This window comes from Ictidomys tridecemlineatus, chromosome 4 (assembly GCF_052094955.1).
Source record: "Ictidomys tridecemlineatus isolate mIctTri1 chromosome 4, mIctTri1.hap1, whole genome shotgun sequence".
Taxonomy (NCBI): Eukaryota; Metazoa; Chordata; class Mammalia; order Rodentia; family Sciuridae; genus Ictidomys; species Ictidomys tridecemlineatus.
Genome location: NC_135480.1, coordinates 11,664,020 through 11,685,216, shown reverse-complemented (window position 1 = coordinate 11,685,216; position 21,197 = coordinate 11,664,020). Strand labels below are relative to the sequence as shown.

The 21,197-nt window shown below is 52.1% G+C and overlaps 1 long non-coding RNA gene across 1 annotated transcript in view; it reads right to left on the bottom strand.

Moving 5' to 3' along the window:
- Positions 1 to 4,210: 4,210 nt before the first annotated feature.
- Positions 4,211 to 21,197, bottom strand: part of LOC144377012 (uncharacterized) — a 50,782-nt gene continuing 33,795 nt past the window's right edge. Inside the window, exon 2 of the long non-coding RNA XR_013437488.1 lies at positions 4,211 to 5,416. This is a non-coding gene — a long non-coding RNA (uncharacterized LOC144377012). The remainder of the gene's footprint in view (positions 5,417 to 21,197) is intronic.

The following is a 21,197-nucleotide window of genomic DNA, read 5'->3' as shown; positions in this document are numbered from 1 at the left end:
AGAGGGGGTAAGTGAAACTCCCAAGGTCACACAGCTCAAGAGTGGGCCATTGGGATTTTAATACAGGACATCTAACTTCAGAAGCTGAGCATTGACTTTGCCTCTTCTGGTGGAAACTTGTTCCTGTCCCTGTGGCATTAGAGCCATGCTGAGGGGCCCAGCCAGAGCCCCGGCCTATCTATTTGGCCTATCTGTCTACCAATAGCACAGCCGCATGGTGCACTCTGAGAAGGTATCATCTCCTCTCTTTATAAATAAGTCAACTGAGTCCCAGAGAAGTTAAGCAACTAGCCAGAAGCCACACAGCTTGGTGGGAAGCATCCCTTTTCTACCTAGTTCGGAAACCCAAATGTGAAACACTGCATGGCATAGTGAGGGTGCATCATGGGCACGTTTAACCCACACAGACTTCAGTGTCTGCTCAGCAGCAAAAAGAAAAGAGCCGCGGAGGACACCACTCCTCCCCGTGGAGCCTGCTGCCCTGTCTCTCCTCTCTCCTCGCCTGCCGTCCCTCCCTCCCCCTTTTTAAGTGGAATACTCCTAAGGGGCTCAAATCTGCAACACCAAGGACCCACGGCAGGATGCTCTCCTCCTCACCTCCTCCCTACCCTCCCCTTCCCCTGCCCCACCTCACCCCAGCGAATGCATCGGCTGATGCAAACAAACAGGCCTGCCACCTCTGCTGTCCCTCTTTCCTATTAAAAACGGGGTTCTGTCCACACACTCAGGCTCAGAGAACTTCCTCCGGATCCTGAAGAGTAATGTCCACATGTTCAAGGTCCACCCCACGTGCCGCTCAAGGCCGTAGGACCTCCGCAGCAGACGGGGCTCCGCCACGTGGCGCCGGAGGTTGTGCAGTCAGAGGAGAAGCCGCTGCCTGGGCAGGGTTCGTTGGGGGAAGGTGTGACCGAAGGGGGGACACTGGCAGGCCATTGAAGGGTGCGCGGAGTTTGCCGGATGGAGCGTGAAGGACGTTCTCAGGGACTCTCACGTCAACCTAGCAGCATCGTGAGACAGTCCTGACACCTTTCTTCCCATACACATCTCTCCTCCAGCCCGTCACTCCCGAATTTCTGGGGGACATCAATCAGGGATCCTGAGAACTGCGAGGACACCATAAACCATCTTGTGACCACCGACCCCTCGTGCCTCCCGGGACCCTCCCTCCCCGAGTCTCCTTTCACAGAAGAGCTGGGGTGGGCCGGGGGCTTTGGCGCTCAGGTGGCCGCGCTCCCATCCAGCACCTCCGCTTCTCTGGGTGAACCTCTGGCTCCCGACTGGCACGTCCTCAAACTTGCCTCCGTGACATTTGTCATGGAACCCACTCATCCCGAGGTCCTCAGATGAGGTCCCCATCTCAGGAACTCCCTCTGTGACACAGGATGGTGCTCATTGCTGGAGTCCGGGAGAAAGGGCACGGGAGAGAAGGACCCGGGCACAGGGGGGTGACGAGCAGTTTCTGGGGCAGGGGAGTGACCTGCTAGGACAAAGCTCCTGTCATGAAGCAGTGGGAGGGGCAGGAGCCTGAGGAACAGAGACCAGATTGGAGGTGGCCACGGAGCACAGGTGGCCAAGGAGCACAGGTGGCCATGGGGCACAGGTGGCCAGGACTGGGGATGAGATGAGGGACGGGTCAGTGAAGGTTCCCAGGATGCAGAGCAGAGACAGATGACTTCCCAGCATGCAGCCTCCAGCCCCCGGGGGAGGGGATGGCGGTGACATTAACAGCAGCAGCTGCCTTCTATGTGCCATGTGCCCTGCCGCAGGCCCCGTGGTTCCCCTGCACCCCCAGATGCCTGGAGAGCCCCAGGAGCTCTGGGGGATGGGGGGAGAGCCCAGGCCCGGGCTCCCCTTCCCCGTCCTGCTGGTACCCATCCCTGTCCCTGGAGACCTCACCTGCGAGGTACACCTGCCGCGCTCCACCCCCTCCCCATCCCCCACCTGTGGTTTCCTCTTCCTCTCAGAGACTCCCTGGACAGCTCTGGGGGTGGGCAGAGGAGATGGGCACCTGCGTGGCCGCTCAGGGGGCCCCTCTGGGCCACCTGGCCTGCTGAGGATGGGACAGGGTCTCCAGAGCAGGGCCGCGCAGGGGAGCCCCATGAAGGGAGAGCTGAGTTCAAAGTTGCCTCAGTGGAAAGTTCATCTCCCACCACATCCTTCAGCTGTTTACCAGCTTGACGGGGCTCTGCATCCTGACATGAAAAGAGGCTCACCCTCGCCATCATCATGGAGGAAGGACCAAAATAGCAACCAAGGAAGACAGCAGAGACGGGCGGGGGAGGGAGAGGAGAGAAGGGGATCCGAGCAGACAAGGGAAAGGATGGGCAGCAGGGCCTGAGGAAGCCCTGTGTCCACCCCCACCTGTGTCCACCCCCTATGTCCACCCCCACCTGGGTCCACCTTCCCCATGTCCACGCCCCATGTCCACCCCACCTGTGTCCACCCCCGTGTCCACCCCCTGTGTCCACCCCATGTCCACCTCCATCTGTGTCCACCCCCACCTGGGTCCACCCTCCCCGTGTCCACCCCCATGTCCACCCCCATGTCCACCCCCACCTGTGTCCACCCCCTGGGTCCACCCCCCCATGTCCACCCCCACCTCTGTCCACCCCCACCTCTGTCCACCCCCACCTCTGTCCACCCCCTGTGTCCACCCCCACCTGTGTCTGAGCAGGAGAAGTGGCCGCAGGGTGGGGGCGAGATGGGCAGGAGTGGGTGGGGGTGCTTTCCTGGGGAGGGAATCCAGCCCCCCAGGATGGCAGCCAGTCCTGCTCTCCCTTTCCAGGCCACCACACCTCCAGATGGCCACCCCCCTGAGTCAAAGGAGTAGGCACCTGTGCCCTGGGGCAGGGACCCTGCTGAGAAGTATTTGGTCCTGAAGGACCAGCTCAGGAGCATTCCCCTGCCTCCGAGTGCCCTGCCCTGGAGCCTGGCTGGCCTCACTGCCCACACCTTGACCCCCCACACAGCTGGAGAAGGAAAATGACCCACGTCCACACTCGCCCAGGGCCACCCAGTTCCCTCTTCCAGAATCCATCGCCCTGACCCTGCTCCAAGCCTCTGCTCCTGACATCCAGGTGGGTCCAGGTGGCTCTCATCCAACAGGAGACCCTCAAATAACGGATCAGCAGCCCCCCAACTCTCCTGAATGTCGAAGACACAGAGACTTCCTTTGCCATGTGACCATGACAGTCACCCTCCGCTCCCCAGTGCCCTAAGGTCCTGCAGCTGGCTCTGCCCTTCCTGTTTTGGCCCCCGTTCCTCCCACCTGCTCACCTGCTGGATAACCCGAAAAGGTGGGGCAAGTGCTACAGCATAGGACAGAGAGCACCTGCCCCCAATAATTGCAGCCCCAGCACGGGATCTGTCCCTGGCAGGGCCCCACGAGAACCCAGGCTCAAGCTCACCCTCTGGCAGGACTCTCAAGCCCTTCAGAGGGCCCGCTGAGCCTGGTGCAGTGGCACACGCCTGTAATCCCAGTGACTCGGGAGGCTGAGGCAGGAGGATGGTAACCTGAAGGCCAGCCTTGGACACTTAGAGATCTTTTCTCAAAAATACAACTAAAACAGCTTGGGCTGTAACTCAGTGGTCAAGTGCCACTGAGGGTCGGGGAAGAGGGCCCTTCTGAGATCTAGAGCCAGGCAAGGCCACCACCATGGCCTCTGTCCCCAGGCCACCTGCCCTGGGGAGAGGTAGTCCAGGCCACAGTAGCCAGGTCACTGTGCTCATGTTGAGGCTCCTTGGCTGCGGGAACTCTCAAGGGTGGGGGTGATGACTATGGACCCCTGCCCCATAATGACCCCGAGAGCCCACCCTTCGTCCCAGCTCACTGGTGTCCCCGCTTGTCCCCGCCCCCTGGACAGGCTTTCCTCTCTGTCAAGGTTATCCGGCACCTGCAGCTGGGACCTACAGGCACCACCTTGCACCAGCACATCTTCCTCCCAGGCCCCAACAGCACCCAGGGGAGAGCCCAGCACCCTCCTCTGCTGGGTGAGGTGAGCCCCACCCAGGCCTGGGACAGTCCTCGACTCATTGCCTCAGCCCTGGACCGTGTCTTCTTTCGTTACGTGGTTTTTCTTCCAATAGAGATACTGAAGTTACTCGGGGTCAGCAACCCCCCAACTTGCCTGAACATCCAATGCACAGTGACATTCTTTGTCACGAGATCATGACAGTCACCCTCTGCTCCCAAACTCACGGCCCCTTCTGCTGCTTTTAAAACAGATTTTTTTTTTTATTTTTAAAATTTATTTTTTTTTAAACATAAATTTATTTTTAAAGGAATCTTCAGACATTTTACAAAACATCGGCATGTACTGTTCAAACATGGTGACGTCACAAAATACAAAGATTCAAGAACTGTTTCAGACTAAAGGAGCCAAGGAGACAGGACAGCCAGGCATGGTGGCTCTCACCTCTAATCCCAGAGACTCAAGAGACTGAGGCAGGAGGGTCAAAAGTTCGAGGCCAGCCCGGGCAATTGAGGGAGACCCTATCTCAAAATGAAATATAAAAAGGTCTAGAGATATAGCTGTGTGGTAAAGCGTCCTTGGGTTCAATCCCTAGTACCACAGAAAGAGAAAGAAGGGGAGGGAGAAAGGAGGCATCTAAGAATTCTTTGTATTATGCTTAAAACTTTTTTTTTTTTTAATCTGAAACTGTATTAAAATTTAAAACCTGCCGGATGCAGTGGAGTACACCTGTAATCCCGGCAGCTCGGGAGGCTAAGGCAGGAGGTTCATGAGTTCAAAGCCAGCCTCAGCAAAAAGCAAGGTGCTAAGCAGCTCAGTGAGACCCTGTCTCTACATAAAATACAAAATAGGGCTGGGGATGGGCTCAGTGGTCGAGTGCCCCTGAGTTCAATACCCAGTGCCAGATAGATAGATAGATAGATAGATAAAACCAATTCAAAGGACACTTGTGTTGCTATTGCAAGTGGAAAACTGTTATCTTCTGCGATAAATTGAAAATGATTCTAAAATAAAGCAACACCGGTACTCTTGCTGGATACATTTGTCTTCCCCTTCCTGGCCATACGCCAAAACAGCCGAGAGGGAGAGGAGGGAAGATGTGCTCACCCGCACCTGGAGTGTCTCCTAGCTGTCATGAGAAGACAGGCACCGAGTTAAAAAGGACATTGCTTCCCACTGTGTAGAGTCCCGTGTCCTTGAGTTCCAGAACATGGATTCCATGAAAGTCTAATGGCACCCTCAGGACCGGTTCCACTGGGACGCCCTGGTGCCAGAGGACAGGTCCTCGTCCCCAGGAAGCTCACAGCCCGGCGGTCCTGGGTGGAAGGTGGAAGGACAGGGCAGGCCCCTCTGAATCCCAGTGTTCCCAGGGCCCAGGCGTCCAGGGTGGTGGCCGCAGAGCTGGCAGGGACCCCGGGAACTGAGGCAGCGGGAGCAGCTCAGAGCTGGGGAGGAAAGAGAGCATCGTCAGTGGGGGGATGAGTGGCAGGACCGGCCCCGCCTCTTCACCCCAGGAAAACCATCCCCAGGAAAACCATCCCCAGGAAAACCATCCCCAGGAAAACCAGCCCCAGGAAAACCAGCCCCAGGAAAACCATCCCCAGGGTCGCGGGTCCTTTAAGCTCCTGCTGGGATTCCTGTTGTCCCTGCTGCCTGCAGGCCCTTCCTCCCCAGCGCCAGACTGCTAACTTCTCAAAGCCACCATCACCATCAGGAATAAAGACAGCCTGACTTGCCTGATATTTTTGTCACTCACACTCTGACGGAGGTCCTGGGGCAGGAGGGGGACCCTGGAGGTGAAGAGCCATTGTCCCGACTTCTAACCCATGAGGTGTGCAGGTGAATGAGACCGGTCACCTCCTGGCCAGGGCCATGCTTGTCCACTGTGGTCACTCTCCCCCCGCCCCCACCCACTGTACCATACTGAACCCTCTGGAAGGAGCCCAGGGTGCACAGCCCACCCTAAGGAGTGGGGAACTGCACTCCACCCCTTGAAGGGCAAAGCTTCTCCATAAATATTTGAAGTATTTCCTCGGGGGGGGGGGTTGCCTCTGTTCCTCTATCTGTTCAATTATTTATATATACATCAGCCGAGCCCAGTAGTGTTTACTCTGGACTGTAGCCCAATACATTTTATTTTATTGCTCCGTTTCTCCCGTTTCGGCCATAGTGAGCAATTTCCATTGGCCCCATGCGACAGTCTCACATCCTGTCCTCCTGGGTTTGTCTTGAGCATGTCCTCCTTATTTTCTGGTCCTATTAAATGTTCCAAGGCTTTAATAAAGGAAGGGTTTCATTGTTGTTGTTTTTGAAACTGGGTCTCATCAAATTGCCCAGGCTGGCCTCAAACTTGTGATCCTCCTGCCTCAGCCTCCAGAGTAGCTGGGATTAGGGATCCTAGATGCGCACTGCCACACCCATCTTAAAAGGAAGGGAATTCTGACTCTTGCTGGGATGTGGATGAACCTTGAAGACCTTATCCTCAGAGAAACAGACTAGGCACAAAAAGACAAATACCCTACAGTTCCATTTTTAGGCAAATCACAAAGACAGAAAGTAGAGCGGTGGGTGGCAGGTGCCGGGGAAGGAGGGTGGGTGCAGAGGCAGGTATGGGGAGTATGGTAGAGGTGGTGTGCTGCAGTAGGTGTAGATGGTCACAAAACATTAGAAATACATTTACGATCACTGAACTATATGCTTAAGAACAGGTACATTTTATGTTATATGTGTTTTACTATCATAAAAGTATTGAGGGGGAAATAAAAAGACGCTCAGGCTCATCTGGCCCACCCCCTGCTGCAGCCTTAGAATCAGCCCCACTTTCCCAAGGAGCGCTGCTTCCTTTAGATGGGGAATATCAGAAAATGGGACCTGGGTGCTGCGTGTGGCTGCTCCTAAGCTGTGAGTCTCCGTTAAGGTGGACACGAGTTCACACTGATGTCCCACCCCCGGGGATCCTCCTGTCCTCTCTTTTCTTGAACTGTAACCCCCCCCCACCCCATGTCTTTTCAAAACAACCTAACCAGTGTTTCTTGAGCACCTACTACAGGCCACGTTCTCTGCTCATCTCCAGGGATGCCCGGGGTGGGGGGTAAGACATGGTGCTGACCCCCCTGTGGCTGCCCCCGTCAGTAGATATTGGCTGAACAATAATTGAGGGTCTTGGTGCCGGAGTGACTGATTTTCGCATCCCAAGGAAGGGGACTGTACAGAAACAGGAAGCAGATGGGAACGCACCTCCATCAGGCAGGGGCTGTTGCCTCCCCTCTGCACCCCAGCACCCCAGCACCCCAAGGAGAGTCTGGCTCCCCGCAGATGCTCAATAAATGCTTGAAAATGGGTCGGGAGGAGCAGTCCTCCGTGTCCCTGGGAGCACCTTTCAAACGCCTGGCGCTTTTGTTCCGCACAAGACACACCTCAAGGTCCCCTCCTGCGCCCAATCTGAATCACCCAGAATCACCCACGTCGTCGTCGGTGCGGGTGGGAGCTGCTGCCCGTCTGCCACCCACCTTCCTAACCGTGCTGCTGTGTGTGTTTATCTAATGTCACATGGTCTGACTCTATGAAGGTGAGTGGAAAATGGAAACACCAAGGGCTTGATTCCAACGAGAAGAGGGGGGCTCGCTGACCCAACCCGGCTAAGTCCCAGGGGAGACCCCCGAAACTGGTCCTGAGGTCCACCTCCTCACGTGGCCTGGCCTGGCCATTACAGGGGGTTGGGATGAGGAGCCACAGGCAGGCACACAGGCCGGCTAAGGAAAAGGCTCGGCAGCGCGTGCGCAGCCTCGGAAGGTCTGGGTTAACTGTCTCTGTGGAGAGGTGGGTTTGCTCTTCCTTTGACATGTTTCTATAAATAGGCCCGCTACAGCCTGAACATCTGTGTCCCACAAAGGTTTTAAAAAGTTGTGAATGATGTCACCATCTCCCCCATTCCTGCCCCAGTTTCACACAAAGAAGGGGCTCGGCCTTGTCCCTCCCCCGCTCTCCCCAGGCAGCCCCTCCCCACCCTGGTCCAGGACAGGCCAGTTTTCTGAGGGTCCCAGACACCACCCCTGCTGTCCTCCCCCATGTGTCCTGAGCCAAAGGGGCCAGGCCTGCTGGGGGACAGAAGAGCCCCTTGAGCAGTGAGGCAGTGACACCTCTGATCATGAGCAGCCTTTAGCGTATCACTTTCTAATCAAGCACCATGAAAAGACGAGGCGTGATCAGAAAGCCGGCCTGGGGCGGGGTCCCCAGGCAGAGTGTCTGTGCCGCCTGCTTAGAACCCACAGTTACTCCTGCCCTGCCTCCAGTTTTCATTTAATTTTCGAAACATAAATCCTGCTCCTGCTCCAGCCCCTCTCCTCCCCTTCCACCAGGCCTCTGTGGCAGCTACTGTCATTATCTCTGACGTCTAGGGGACAAGTGACAAGAGATCCAAAGCTCAAACCCAGACCCGGGAAACCGGGGCCCTGGCTCTGCCACCGCCCTCGGGTCTCCAGGACCAGCCTGGCACCAGGGGAGGGGGAGAGGATGGACCCTTCTCCCGGATCCCCTCCAGGGCTCCGATTTTCCTCCAAGAGAAGAACGCCCACGCCAAGCCCGGAAGGCCGACCTGGGCCTTGTGCGTGCGACGAGTTTATCGTCACCATCTCCGCAGCCGCCCCCTCCCCGGGGTCTGGATCTGTGGGGCGCTGAGCACCTCCGGTCTGAGAGGCTTCCTTAGGTGGGTGGAGGGGCCACCTACACTGGCAGAGCGCGGGTGCCACCGCCCAGGACCCCGCGAGTCCAGCCCCCTCCCCGAAGCAGCGGAGGACGCAGCACAGCAGACTCGGCAGCCCACCAGCCTCGGTCCCCTCCATCATCAGAAGACACTGCAGAGCTGCCAAGCCAGGAGGAGGGACACTTATGGTCCCAGAGCATCTTACCCTCTCGCTGGAAGAGGGGCTGAGTCTCACGGCCACCTGCAAAGTCCAGGCTTGTTCCGGGCTTTGGAGATGAAGCTGATGCTCAGAGGTTGGGTGACAAGCCCCCCCAGCCAGCGTCCCAAAAGTCTCAAGCCGGCAACCTGGGGCCAAATTGGACCCGTGGGTGTGTTTTTGAGGCCAACTCAGTGTTTATTTCTGTTTCTGGAATGAATGATCAACATTTGAAAATCAGGAGACTGGACAGAGAATTCCAGATCCTGAAAGTGTGTGGCCTCCGTTTAGAACCAACCAGGGGCTCCTGGCGGGGCTGGCTTTGCCATTGCTGCCTGGCTGCTCACCAAGGACAGCTGGTCATGCTTGACCCATGGGAAGGCACAGCACGGAGCCTGGCCAGGGCAAGCTGGAGAGGACGGAGGGGACCCTGATCACCCAGCCCTCCCCTCCACGCTCTTGATGTGCCTCCTTCTGGCCCAAACCACACAGCACGGCCCACTGGAGTGGATGGGGCCATACTGTTTCTTTCTGGGGGACCTGGAGGGCCTGGACGCTGTGGCCTGTCCCTGTCTGCCTGGAACTCACTTGGCACCTCCCGTAAGACCCACAAGAGATGAGGTTTACAAAGACAGGGTGGGTGGAGAGCAGATAAGTGGCCCCGTCCTGCCGTGGAGGCCGGCACCCTGGGTGGGCTGGCCCGAGCCCTGGGTCTGGTCCTCCCCAAGGCTTCTGGGAAGTTTGTGGAAAGGGCCAGGATGAGCTTCTGGGCACTGGCAGGTATTCTGACTAGACAGACTGACTTGCACAAACCTTGTCTGTTCACTACAAACGCTGAAGGGGACCAACGCTGGGAAGAGCCCCTCACCAAAATGTCCCCCGCCAAGCCACCTCACCCCTGTGCCCTACAGGTGTTGCTTCCTCGGGGGTCATTTTTAAAGACAGGTTCTCCTGGCAGGTATCAGTCATTAACACCTGGGTGTGAATTGCTTTCTGAGACTTCTCAAATTTTTAGAGCTGAAACAGAATTCAGAGGTCATTCCCCCACCCCACCCCCCACCCCCGCCCAGATTTAGTCATGGTCAGGAGCAGAGCTCCACAATGAGGCTTCCTGAAAACATCCAGATAGCAACTATTTCAGAATTTGCTGCCCATGCCTGCTCCCGTGCAACTACTCAACTCTGCCCCAGAGCCATTAGGCAGGTGCTGAAATAACATGTGTGGCTGTGTTCCAATTACATTTTAACTCTGGGCGCTAAAAATTGAATCGCATATAATTTGTCTATGTCACGAAATATTCTTCCCCCACCCCAGTCATTTAAAAAATGTAAAAACTCCTCTCAGCTCTCAGGAACTCCAGAGGGCCACGGTTTGCTTACCCCCTCCCTCCCCGCCTGGTGGGATAGTTTCCAGAAAGCCACCTTGTAGGCCTTGCGCATTTCAAAGCTGTTTTCTAAAATGTTTCATCAAAAGTGCAAAGAAGCAGGATGTGATTCATATCTCATCGCCAATGTCTTATTTTCAATACTGATATTTGAAAAGAAAATGTACACCATCCTTTTAAATAAAGCCAGTGGAATCGAACCTTGATGTCCATCACCGTTTATTAGATATTTTTGTTATTCCTTTTCTCCCTGGAACTTTTATTCTCCATACAATTTTTTTTTTTTTTTTTTTTTGGTAGTGGGGATTGAACTCAGGGGCACTCGACCACTGAGCCAATCCCCAGCCCTATTTTGTATTTTATATAGAGACAGGATCTCACTGAGTGACTTAGCACCTCACTGTTGCTGAGGCTGGCTTTGAACTCTAGATCCTCCTGCCCCAGCCTCTCTGACCTCTGGGATTACAGGCGTGTCCCACCACGTCTACATTCTCCATATGATCTTATCCTGATATCTTTCCATGTCATCTTGTCCTCGTATATTTTCATGTTGCTAAGTCTTACAGTGACCTTGAATGATTCTTACATGGTTCTTTGAAACCAAAATATATATAAATTAAAATGCTAAGATTTTTATTTTAATTCACTGTGGCCGTAGGCTCTGACAAACTTTCCTCTTAGATTATTTGCCAACTACAATCACTGTAAGCACACAAAGCAATATAGCCCGAGTATTACAGATTTTGATATTATTTATTTTATCAATATATTAGACTTATATTAGCCACAAAAAGCTAAATTTAATTGGAAGTGTATCTTAATGTATTTAGAGCATTTTCCCTCTCATTTAACATTTAATTATATTATTAACTGCTAGAACAAGATAGGAATTAGCATCCTATTTTTAATTTCTATAGATATGGGTACTGAATGCATGGAACTCAGATTTTTTTAATAGTGATTCCAAATTCTTCAATCCTGTTGGATGCAAAAAAAAAAAAATCACAAAATAATCTCAATTCAAACCATTTTTTATTTTGTCTTATTCTATTTTGTGTTTATGGGGATTGAACCTCAGGCCTCACGAATGCTAGGCAGATGCTCTACCGCTGAGCCTCGTCCTCAGACCTACTGTTTATTTTTCAAAATGTTGAAAATAAACCCTGGAAACCATCTGACTTGCAAAATGATTTGTTCTCCGTGTCAGAGTCATCTGATTCCCCAGCACTCATGCCGATACTTCAAACTGTCCCTTGATGGTGCCACCCGAGTTTTTCCACCCAGTGGAATCCGGAATGGGCCGGGACGGCATCTCTTTAGTGAAGTGGGAGAAGAGCCATTGTGAAGGACAGACGTGAAGGTCAAGGAGTGTGAGAGGTGACCTGGGAGGAAGGAGGCCCAGAAGGAAGCCGAGGACCCAGAAGCGGATTCCCCCGAACACCTTCCCATCTGAAGACCCCCGGCTCAGCACAGAGGAAGACCAGCTCGTACCCTGCTTGAGAACTAGAAGTGACCTGAATCATCTTGCAAGCACAGTTCCCTGCGACACCCGCCCCCAGACACCAGGCTCTGGCACAGCTTTCAGCAGCCTCGGGCAGTGTCCACAGGATGACCCCGCTCCCTTTGAGTCCCTGGCAAAGCTCAGGGCTCCCCAAAGAGTTTAGCGGTTGTTCCAGCCCCTGCCTGAGGATGGTCCCCGACCTCCCTTTTCGTAGAGCACTCGCTTTACAGACTTCCAATCACAGATCCCCTCTTTGTCCCTGAGAGAGGGACCTCGGTCTCTCCTGTGACCCAGGAGCATCTTCCTGGGGGCCTGACAGTCATTCCTTGGACATGCGGTCCCCGGGACACAGAAGGCCTGCCCCCCCCAGTCTCTAGGGGAAGGTAGGAGCCTCACTCTGATCCCCGTCTGTTCGCTGACCCGGAGGCCAATCACAGGGACACTGATCACACTCGGACCCTTCCTCCATCTCTGTCACTTTTCACTTGACTCTGCCTGAGCCCCCTCCCTGATCCCTCGTTCTGCCCTAAGACGGCAGGTCACCTCGGTACAGTGGCCACCACAGAATGACATGTGAGTCTTTGATTCCCTCAACTGGGGCATGGTTTTGTCTGTCTCCGACAGAGCACAGGCCCCTTCCCCTGGCAGAACCAGTGACACATCAGTGTCCCTCCCCAAGGGACTGGAATCCAGCAGACCCCTTCTCCAGAGTGCCAACAGTGGTCACAGGAGCCACCAAGAGGACCCTGAGCTGGGCGGCCCAGCCACCATCACTCCTGCGGAGCCCCTGCCCGCCTCCCCCCAGGCCCGCCGGCCCCTCACAGAGGCTTTATCTTCTGGTGTTGTGGGGAGCCCAGTTCAGACGTCCAGGCAGGACAGAATGAGGACCCCTGAGTTCGGGAAGGGCCTCCTGTTCTGGGAGAGGAGAAGCAGCACCTGGTGATGGGGGCCTGAGAGGAACCTTGATGATCCATGGAGACCACCAAATGTGCCGGGCAGAGGCACAGTGCAGTGGGTGGGGAGGGCAGGAGGGCACTAGGTGGCTTTCCTGAGGCTGCAAAGCTAGTCGGGAACCTCATTCCCCTCCTTCTCAAGCCACCCTGCATGGCCTGACACTCGGCTGACAGCATGACCCCAAGTCCCTCTCACGGCTCAGACCCGTTCCCCTTGGCAGGTCCCAGATGCCACCGCAGGAGGTCCAGGAGACTGTTCTGGGCGTGGGAAGCCAACGTGGATGTGGATGTGGTAAAAATCCAGGTTGACACTTTCCCTTCTGAAATGGAGCAATGTCCCTCCCCCAGGGAGCTGTCTGGCTGCCTCGTGGTGGGTTCTGGAAGGCCTTCCTGGGGCGTGGGGGGATAAGCAGGAACATTTAACCAGGAGGGTACCTGGGGCAGGGGCTTGGATTCTGGCCCCCCAAGGAGCCCTGACTTCAAGGCCCCTGGAATGACCAGGCTCCATGCAGACACAGGAGTGAGGTCCCATGGTCCCCTGAAGGGGTCTGGTGGCAGCTGCCTCTGAGCTAAAGAATGGATCTTTTCAGGGACCTAAGCTCTCCATCCAAAGCCCAAGGGGAAAGGCGGCCACAGGGGCAGGGCCAGGACCAGCCACTCCAGGAGACCCGCAGGCTGCTGGGAGGGGCTTAGCCAGTTCTGCTCTATGGAGCCCCTCACCATGTGGGGCTGAGAGTCAGTGATTGTAAAAAAGCGGGAAAACCTCCTAAAATGCAATCAGGACTGGCTGAGCGGGGGTGGCACAGCCCTCGATACGCTCTGCAGAGACCCACATGGAGCTAGACCAGCTGTCCCCGGGACGGGACGGAGCCCAGCACGAGACCCAGTAAGGACATAGTTTAAAACAGCACGTGGCAAGACCTCGTCTAGGTACCGGTCCCCTCCCTCTCTCTCCCTCTCTCTGCCTCCCTCCCCCACCTCCACACCCACCAGGCATCTGTAGTCAGCAAAGTGTCAGGGTCAGCGTCCTGGGCTAGGACCTGCATCAGGGCCCACACTCAGGGGGGCCTCAAGCTGCAATCTCAATTCTTTTTTTAAAATAAATATTTATTTTTTAGTTGTAGTTGGACACAATATCTTTATTTTACTTATTTATTTTTATGTGGTGCTGAGGATCGAACCCAGGGCCTCACATGTGCTAGGCGAGCACTCTACCCCTGAGCCACAATCCCAGCCCCCTGAGCCCCAGCCCCAGCCCCAGGCCCAGCCCATCTCAATTCTTAATCAAGTAATTGGCCCTCTACGGAATAAATTCCCTTTTTAAAAATCAATTTTGCTGAGGCATAATTTACATGCAATAAAACCCACCCATCATAGGTGGACAGTTGGATGAATTTTGACAATGTGTGTGTATGTGTGTGTGTGTGTGTCCATGTCACCACCACAGTCAAGACAGAGAGGGTCCCCACCACCCATAAGGCTCCTCATGCTCCCTGCAGTCAAGGCCCCACCCAGCCCCACCCAGCCCAGGTGACCACCAATGGACTCTGTCTATAAGGTTAGTTTCACCGTTTCCAGAATGTGCTAAAATTGGAATCACACACACACACACACACACACACACACACACACACACGCATGTGTGCACACACACATACATGTGCGCACACACACACTCTTGTTTCTGCCTTCCTCCCTCTGGGCCCTTTCCTGGAGTCTCCACATTGTCCTGTCTCAGTTTGTTCTCTGTCTTTGGAGTGGAGCATGGAGACAGACCTACACTGCCATTTGTCTCTTCTCCCATCAACGGACATTTTAGAAGTTTCCAGTTCGGGGCTGTAATGAGCCGTGCCGCTCGGAACTCCCACATATGCACAAATGAACACGCTCGCCTTTCTCTTACCCCTGAGCAGAATGGCGTGTCGCATGGTAGGAGTGTGTTCAGTTGAATAAGACGCTGTCAAACGGTTTTCCCAAGTGGTCGGACCATGTTTACATACATAGCTGGTTGCATTTTTAAATATGAGGCACAATATATTTTTCTCCAATTTCTCATGCAAAAAAATAGACATTCTAGACTAATGTCCCAAAAGTCTGGTAACAAGAGTTAAATAGGCATCATTTATTGTACTGCTTTCCGCTTCTAATTTACAGGTGCTTCCACCTGAGAAGGTGCCTGGAGGTGGACAAAAAAATATACTGAGCACAGTGGCTGGAATGCGACTCACATCGTGTTGTTTGTTTCATTTGGTTTTGTTTTTCATGGCTCTGCAGATTGAACCCAGAGCTCACGATGCGAGCTAGTCAAGGGCTGTACCGCTGAGCTACACCCCAGGCCTCACCTAATGCTTCAAAATGAGTTTATCCTGCTTCCTGAATTATAGGGCTCTCTGATGGTAGAAAAGTGACTCGTAGGGTCACCTTGATGTTTCAGGCACTTTATAATAATGGTTGCTTACTTCTCACAACAAAAGCTACAATTACTTGTTGTATTTTTTTTACAAATACAAAAGGAACAAAAATACAGTTCAAAATCCTGATTATCATAAGGCCATTTCTGTGTTTGTGTGGGTTTGGTATTCCTAGTACTTTCTACCTGATGTAATTAAAAACCTAAAGTTCTTATCTACAAAAGCAGCACATTATTCTCACAGTTATTTAAAACAAAATGCTAATAATTAAAAACTTTTAAAATATAAGAGGCCCCTCCCCTACACTAACCCCCTTGCTGTGGACCTCCAAATATTTCTCAGGTCTGCTCGGTCCTCATATATACATGTATTTCAACGCTGTGGACTTTTAAACACATGATTTTAAAATTTATATAGTTCTACATCCTATTTTTTTCATTTAGTACCACTTTTTCAATATTCTTAGGGAAAAAAAAAGGTCTTTAATGTATGCATAATATTCCACTATGTTTAAGCACCTTCATTTATTAAACTATTTCTAAAATGCTAAAGCATTGGATTGAGTCCATTGTGTGTGTGTGTGTGTGTGTGTGTGTGTGTGTGTGTGTGTGTGTGTGGTGATGATGATGCTGTAATTAGAATCCTCATCAATAAAACTTGGCTGCCTCTTTAATTCCCTTCTCAAGTTAAAGTCCTAGAGCTAGAATTTCTGGATCAAACATGTATTAAGTTTTTTTAAAAAAAACTATCAACAAATCATCTCCAAAATATTATGACCTATTTATCCCTTGAGGGATCAAAATTCAGTTGCACCATTCCACAATTTTTAAACTATTTTAGGGAGGAAAATTCTTTTCTGGCTGGTAACAGTGGCACACGTCTATAATTCCAGTGGCTCAGGAGGTGGAGGCAGAAGGATGGTAATTTCAAAGTCAGCCTCAGCAACTTAACGAGACCCTGTCTCAAAATAAAAAGATTTTAAAAAGGGCTGGGCTGGGGATGTTGCTCATGGGTAAAGTGCCCCTGGGTTCAATCTTTGGTACCAAAAAGAGAAAGCCCTTTCTTGTTGCAGAGTTAATGTGCAGGCTCATGGTCATTAGGGAGGCTGGGTATTCTTTTTCTATGTTTTTGTCTTCCCATTAAGCTCTTCTCCTTCTCTTATGAAAATGTTAATCATTTCATATATTTCTGGATCCCCAGCATTTATAACAATGCCTCAAGCGTTGCAGGCTCTCAATAAATGTTAAACGGATGAATACCCATGAGATATCCATCTCTCTTCCCATATGTTGCCAATACGTGTTATCAAGCAGCGTACATTTTCTCATAGTGCTTTGTGATTTACAGAAACTTAAAAATCTATTTCTATTTTCGTTTTGATGCTTCCTTCATGACTTTATTGAAAATGAAATTAAATACACATCGCCTATATTATCTTCTAGTTTTGTTTTTATAAAACAATTTTTTTTTTCTTTTTTGCAGTGTTGGACGGAACCAGGGCCTCCTGTCCTCAGCCTAAAACGTTGAAAGCTTAATGTCTGGAAGGGCAAGTTCCATTTCACCACTCAAATAGTTTTAGGAAAATTTCTTGGTAACTTTTATGACTTTATCCTTTAGTTGAACTTTGAAATTACCTAAATCTGCTGGGTGCAATGGTGCACACCTATAATCCCAGCAGTTCGGGAGGACTGCAAGTTCAAGACCAGCCTGGGCAACTTAGCAACATCCTGCCTCAACATTAAAAATAAGGGGCTGGGGGTGGGGGTGGCTCAATGGTAGTGTACCCCTGGGCTCAATCTCCAGTGCCCCCCAAAACACAAAAAAATGAATCCACTACCTCTACCACATGAGTGCCATCCAGGTTTAGGGAGAGCGTCCTGTAACCTATAAATTTCAATACATGGTCTTTTTGTCAAGTAGGAAACTGCTACTTCTGTCCCCTGGGCTTTGCTGGGAGAGGTGGGAGAGCCACATTCAATGACGCCCCCGGCACCCCGAGCTCTGCACCAGCCCAACAAGCTCAAAGAGATGATTAATTTATTAATGAATATCTTGAAAAGACAGCGCCACGTTAATGAGACGGGGGTCCAACAAGTGCTCTCTCACACCTCCGACTGGAATACCAATTGAGACTGTATTTTGAAGCAACTGGAAAATGTGTACTGAGGGTTTCAACAATGTCTGTGCCGTTTGACTAGAAGACTCCTGTTTAGGAGTGGCTAAAAAAAAATAGGGGAGAAGACATATGCACAAAGATGTCCTTGACTATATGAATCACAAGGGAAAACTAGACCTAGGTGTCTCATACCTCGGAAGCCTGTTTAGTCAGTTCTGGAATGGAGAGCAGATAGGACTCATGCAGTTTTCAGAAGCGATTCTCTCTACAGATCCTAGCAAGAGGTCCAGCAAGCCAGCCTAGAGGTGGTCAGGATACCCTGATGGTGGCATTGCATGGGATGCTCCCCCACCCCCTAGATTTTAAGAATAGTTTTCCACGTTTCCGACTGAACATTTATTTGCTTGATAATTTTTGAAACCTGTTTTACATGAACAATGAACATTTTTTTTTTCAAAATCAATGTAGCTTTTTATTATAAACAAATCCAGACTCATCGAAAGAGGGGGAAAAAAAGATAAAACACTACACTGTGCATAAAACCTAAAGGTAATAGGTAAACATAACTGACAATCTCACCCAAATCCTCCATTTTGCACAATAATAGTAAGTATCCTTGTGCATATGCACACCTACCCACAGAGATGTGCTTTGTTTTGCAAGTTGCTTCTTTCACTCATCAATACACCATAGACCTCCTTCCACATCAATAAAGGTCTGTCTACCCCACTCTTTTTAAATGGTCTGCATTTAAATATTTCCACAGTGCATCTCGTTGTTGGCATCCTTTGGATGCCCAGGTTGGTGGTCAGCATTGCACTTGGTCATGAGCCTGCCAATAGGTGAGCTGCTCTGGGGGCCAGCAGGGTGCAAGTGCTCACCTCTCCCCCTCAGGGCCTCACTTTCTGGCTTTGTAAGAGGAGGACGCGAGGGAGGCTGAGTTAGCCCTGTGACGCCTCCAGCTGCAGCAGCCTCTGATTTCTTGAGACGGCAGCTGATTTCTCAAGACGACCAAGTGCTTGTGTGACATTCACAGCAAATGGCACAGCTAAGAATAAGTGTTTCTCTACAAAATGACACTGTAGCAGCCCTCAAACACCTCCCCTGCCAGCTTAAGTGGCACTCTGCGAGGCAGCTTCTGATGCCACCTGGGGTGCAGCTCTGCCTTCAGCCACGCCAGCACCCCCCAAAAACCATGGCCATGCAGCCCCCAGCCTTTCTTCTGAACACAGAGAACTGTCAGAGTTCTGTGTTTATCTTCACCTTTCCTTGAAACACACACACACACACACACACACACACACACACACACAGTCCCTTAAGCTCCGTGTTTGCTCTGAAGCAGATCTCTCAATAATCCATCTTCCTTTCACACCATGTCCCCAGAGATTGCTCAGGTGGTGGGTCCCTCCTTTGCAAAGCATTTCTGATGTTGCATAGCAAGCAGGAGAGTGGCATTTAACTGGGCACAGTGGCTCCAACCCAATGACAAGAGTAAACACTATTTGAGTACATACTATGTGCCAGACACGGCTCTAAGCACATTTTTGTGCATCATTTCATTTGTGCAGACTGAGTGGTCTCTGAAGGCAGTTATGGGAAATTCTCATCAAGAATCCTAGCTCTAATCAGGAAATGAGGCTTAGAAACCAAGCTTAGAAAAGTCCAAATCTTTCTGCTGCTCCAATAATTATACCTAGTGGTTTATAAACATCTTTCACGAGCACTAGCCTAATTTGTCCCCTGCAGAACTGCTTTTATTAAACTGTCCTTTGGGGCAGACCTTCAGCATCAGGAGATTTTTATCAGAAATGGACCCATGAAACATGGTGTTCATTGTTCAAAGAGCCAATGAGACATCTACTGTTTCAGGACAGAAGAGAGGCTCCCTAGGCTTCCAGGTTACCTCTTTGCTTTGGCCACCAGGAAGCTCAGAAGTAAATCCATGCTACAACCTATCAAATCGACAGATCTTTTGATGCATGGTGACCACCTTCCCACCAAATGCACCTCATTTTCTACCCTTGTTTTCCTATCACCCAGATTTTGGTTATTTCCCATCCTTTCCCCAAATGTGCTGTTGCCTTATATCCATGGTGGAATGGGAAGGAGAATAAGTGAGAGGCAGGGCCCAGGACGGCTCTGGACGCCCAGCCTGGCACCACCAGATGAGAGAGCCCATTGATGGGCTGACCTAGTCACGCCCTGTTGCCGCAGCTTCACAACAACGTGCAGGTTGCCCCCCTCCATCTTCTTCAGCCGCTCCACCTCTGTTCTCACCCATCAGACAGACCTGCTCTTCTTTCCCACATGCAAAGACAACGAAGACAGCAAACTAAAATGGGCCGTCTCCTGTGGGTCCAGAACTCTGAACTCCCGGCCTGCCAGGTTCCAAGGGAGCAGGCAAGACAGTCTCAACCACCTGGTGGCAAACACCACCTTCTCCCTGGTCCTGAAGCGGTGCCTGGCTGCCCACCCTCTGGGTCCAGCCACCAGGTGCAACGGTGAGTCCTGCCTCCCCCAGAAGCTCTCCCTGACCCATCTATAGGAGGGCAGTCTCCCCTCTCCATTCCCACCTATTGCAAGCTCAGCAGGAAACCACTTCCGGTGCCCCCACCCACCCCACCCCGTGGCTGCTGCCCCTAGTGGACGCCCCAGGGCTTCTGGTCCTTAAAGCACTAGTCTGGTTCCGGCGAGGTCACTTGAAAGCTCCCGGCTCTGCTGACTAAGTTCAGCCAAATCTGTCATTAAGAGCTGGCCACGACAAAGAGCCACGGGTAAACCCCAATCTCCCCAGCCCGGCACCGCAGAGCAACAGATCTAAACAGGCTCCTCCATACCTCGTGCACCAGCTGCACCAGTGCCCGTGACCTTGAGTTGCACACTCCGCCGCCCCCGGGGCACCCACCCCAAGGCTGGCTCACTCCTTCTGGGAGTTTCCTCACCCCACCCCCCACCCCCAGGGGCTGAGGCATGAGAGCACTGAGAACAGCCTCACAGGACAAGTGGCAGGCGCTGCCACTGATCCCATTATCCAATCAGCGCGTGCCGTGTCTCGGGTGCAGGGCCAGCACAGGAGCGCCCAGCCGACCCAGCGGCGAGGCTGTCTCTCCGTTTTCGAAGCCCTTCGCGTCTATTTCGCACACAGTCTCAGCTCGACCTGCTCCAGGGCTCTCTGTGAACCACCCGACCCACCGCCCTGGGCAGAGGATGCTCCTCTTTCCTCTCAGGCCTTTGGTCTGATTTTGTTTTCGTCTTAAATGAAGAGTCTGGTTTTTCCCTCGCTTGGCTCCTCTAAGTTCTAAAAAGGCATAAATGAAACATCGTCACCACCAGAGACCAAAGAGGAGAGAAGCCACCTGCAGCCCCGATCTGTGTCCCCTGCAAACCGCTGCGCCTGACCCTGGTCCCTTTCCGGTCCTGCTCTGAAGCTCCTTCTCCTCATGTGGCCCCACTGGGTTCTGCTTCCTGCCCGGTCATCAGGCTTTCCCGGCTGCTCCGTCCCATCCCAGCCTGTTGGGTTTTGTTTTGTTTTGTTTTGTATTTGGTTTTTGTGTTTTTATTTTGTTGTGGTTGTTGTTGTTTAGGTTTTTATTATTATTATTGTCATTATTTTGTACCAGGGATGGAACCCAGGGGCGCTTAACCACTGAGCCACATCCCCAGCCCTTTTTAGTTTTTGTTTCAAGACAGGGTCTCACTAAGTTGCTGAGGCTGGCTTTGAACTTGCAATCCTCCTGCCTCAGCCTCCCGAGCCTCAGGATGACAGGCGTGTGCCATGCACCCAGCCTGCAGCCTGGTTTTTAGGTGACCATTCCATCCTGGTGCTTTTCAGCCCTGCCCTCATTTCCTAAGTGGCACACCAGTGTCCTACCCAATGTCTGCAGTGGACATTTTAAATGCATAGATCTTCCTCCTTTAAACTGAGCCCTTAAAGCCAGCACATTTAGAATAAGAAGTGCC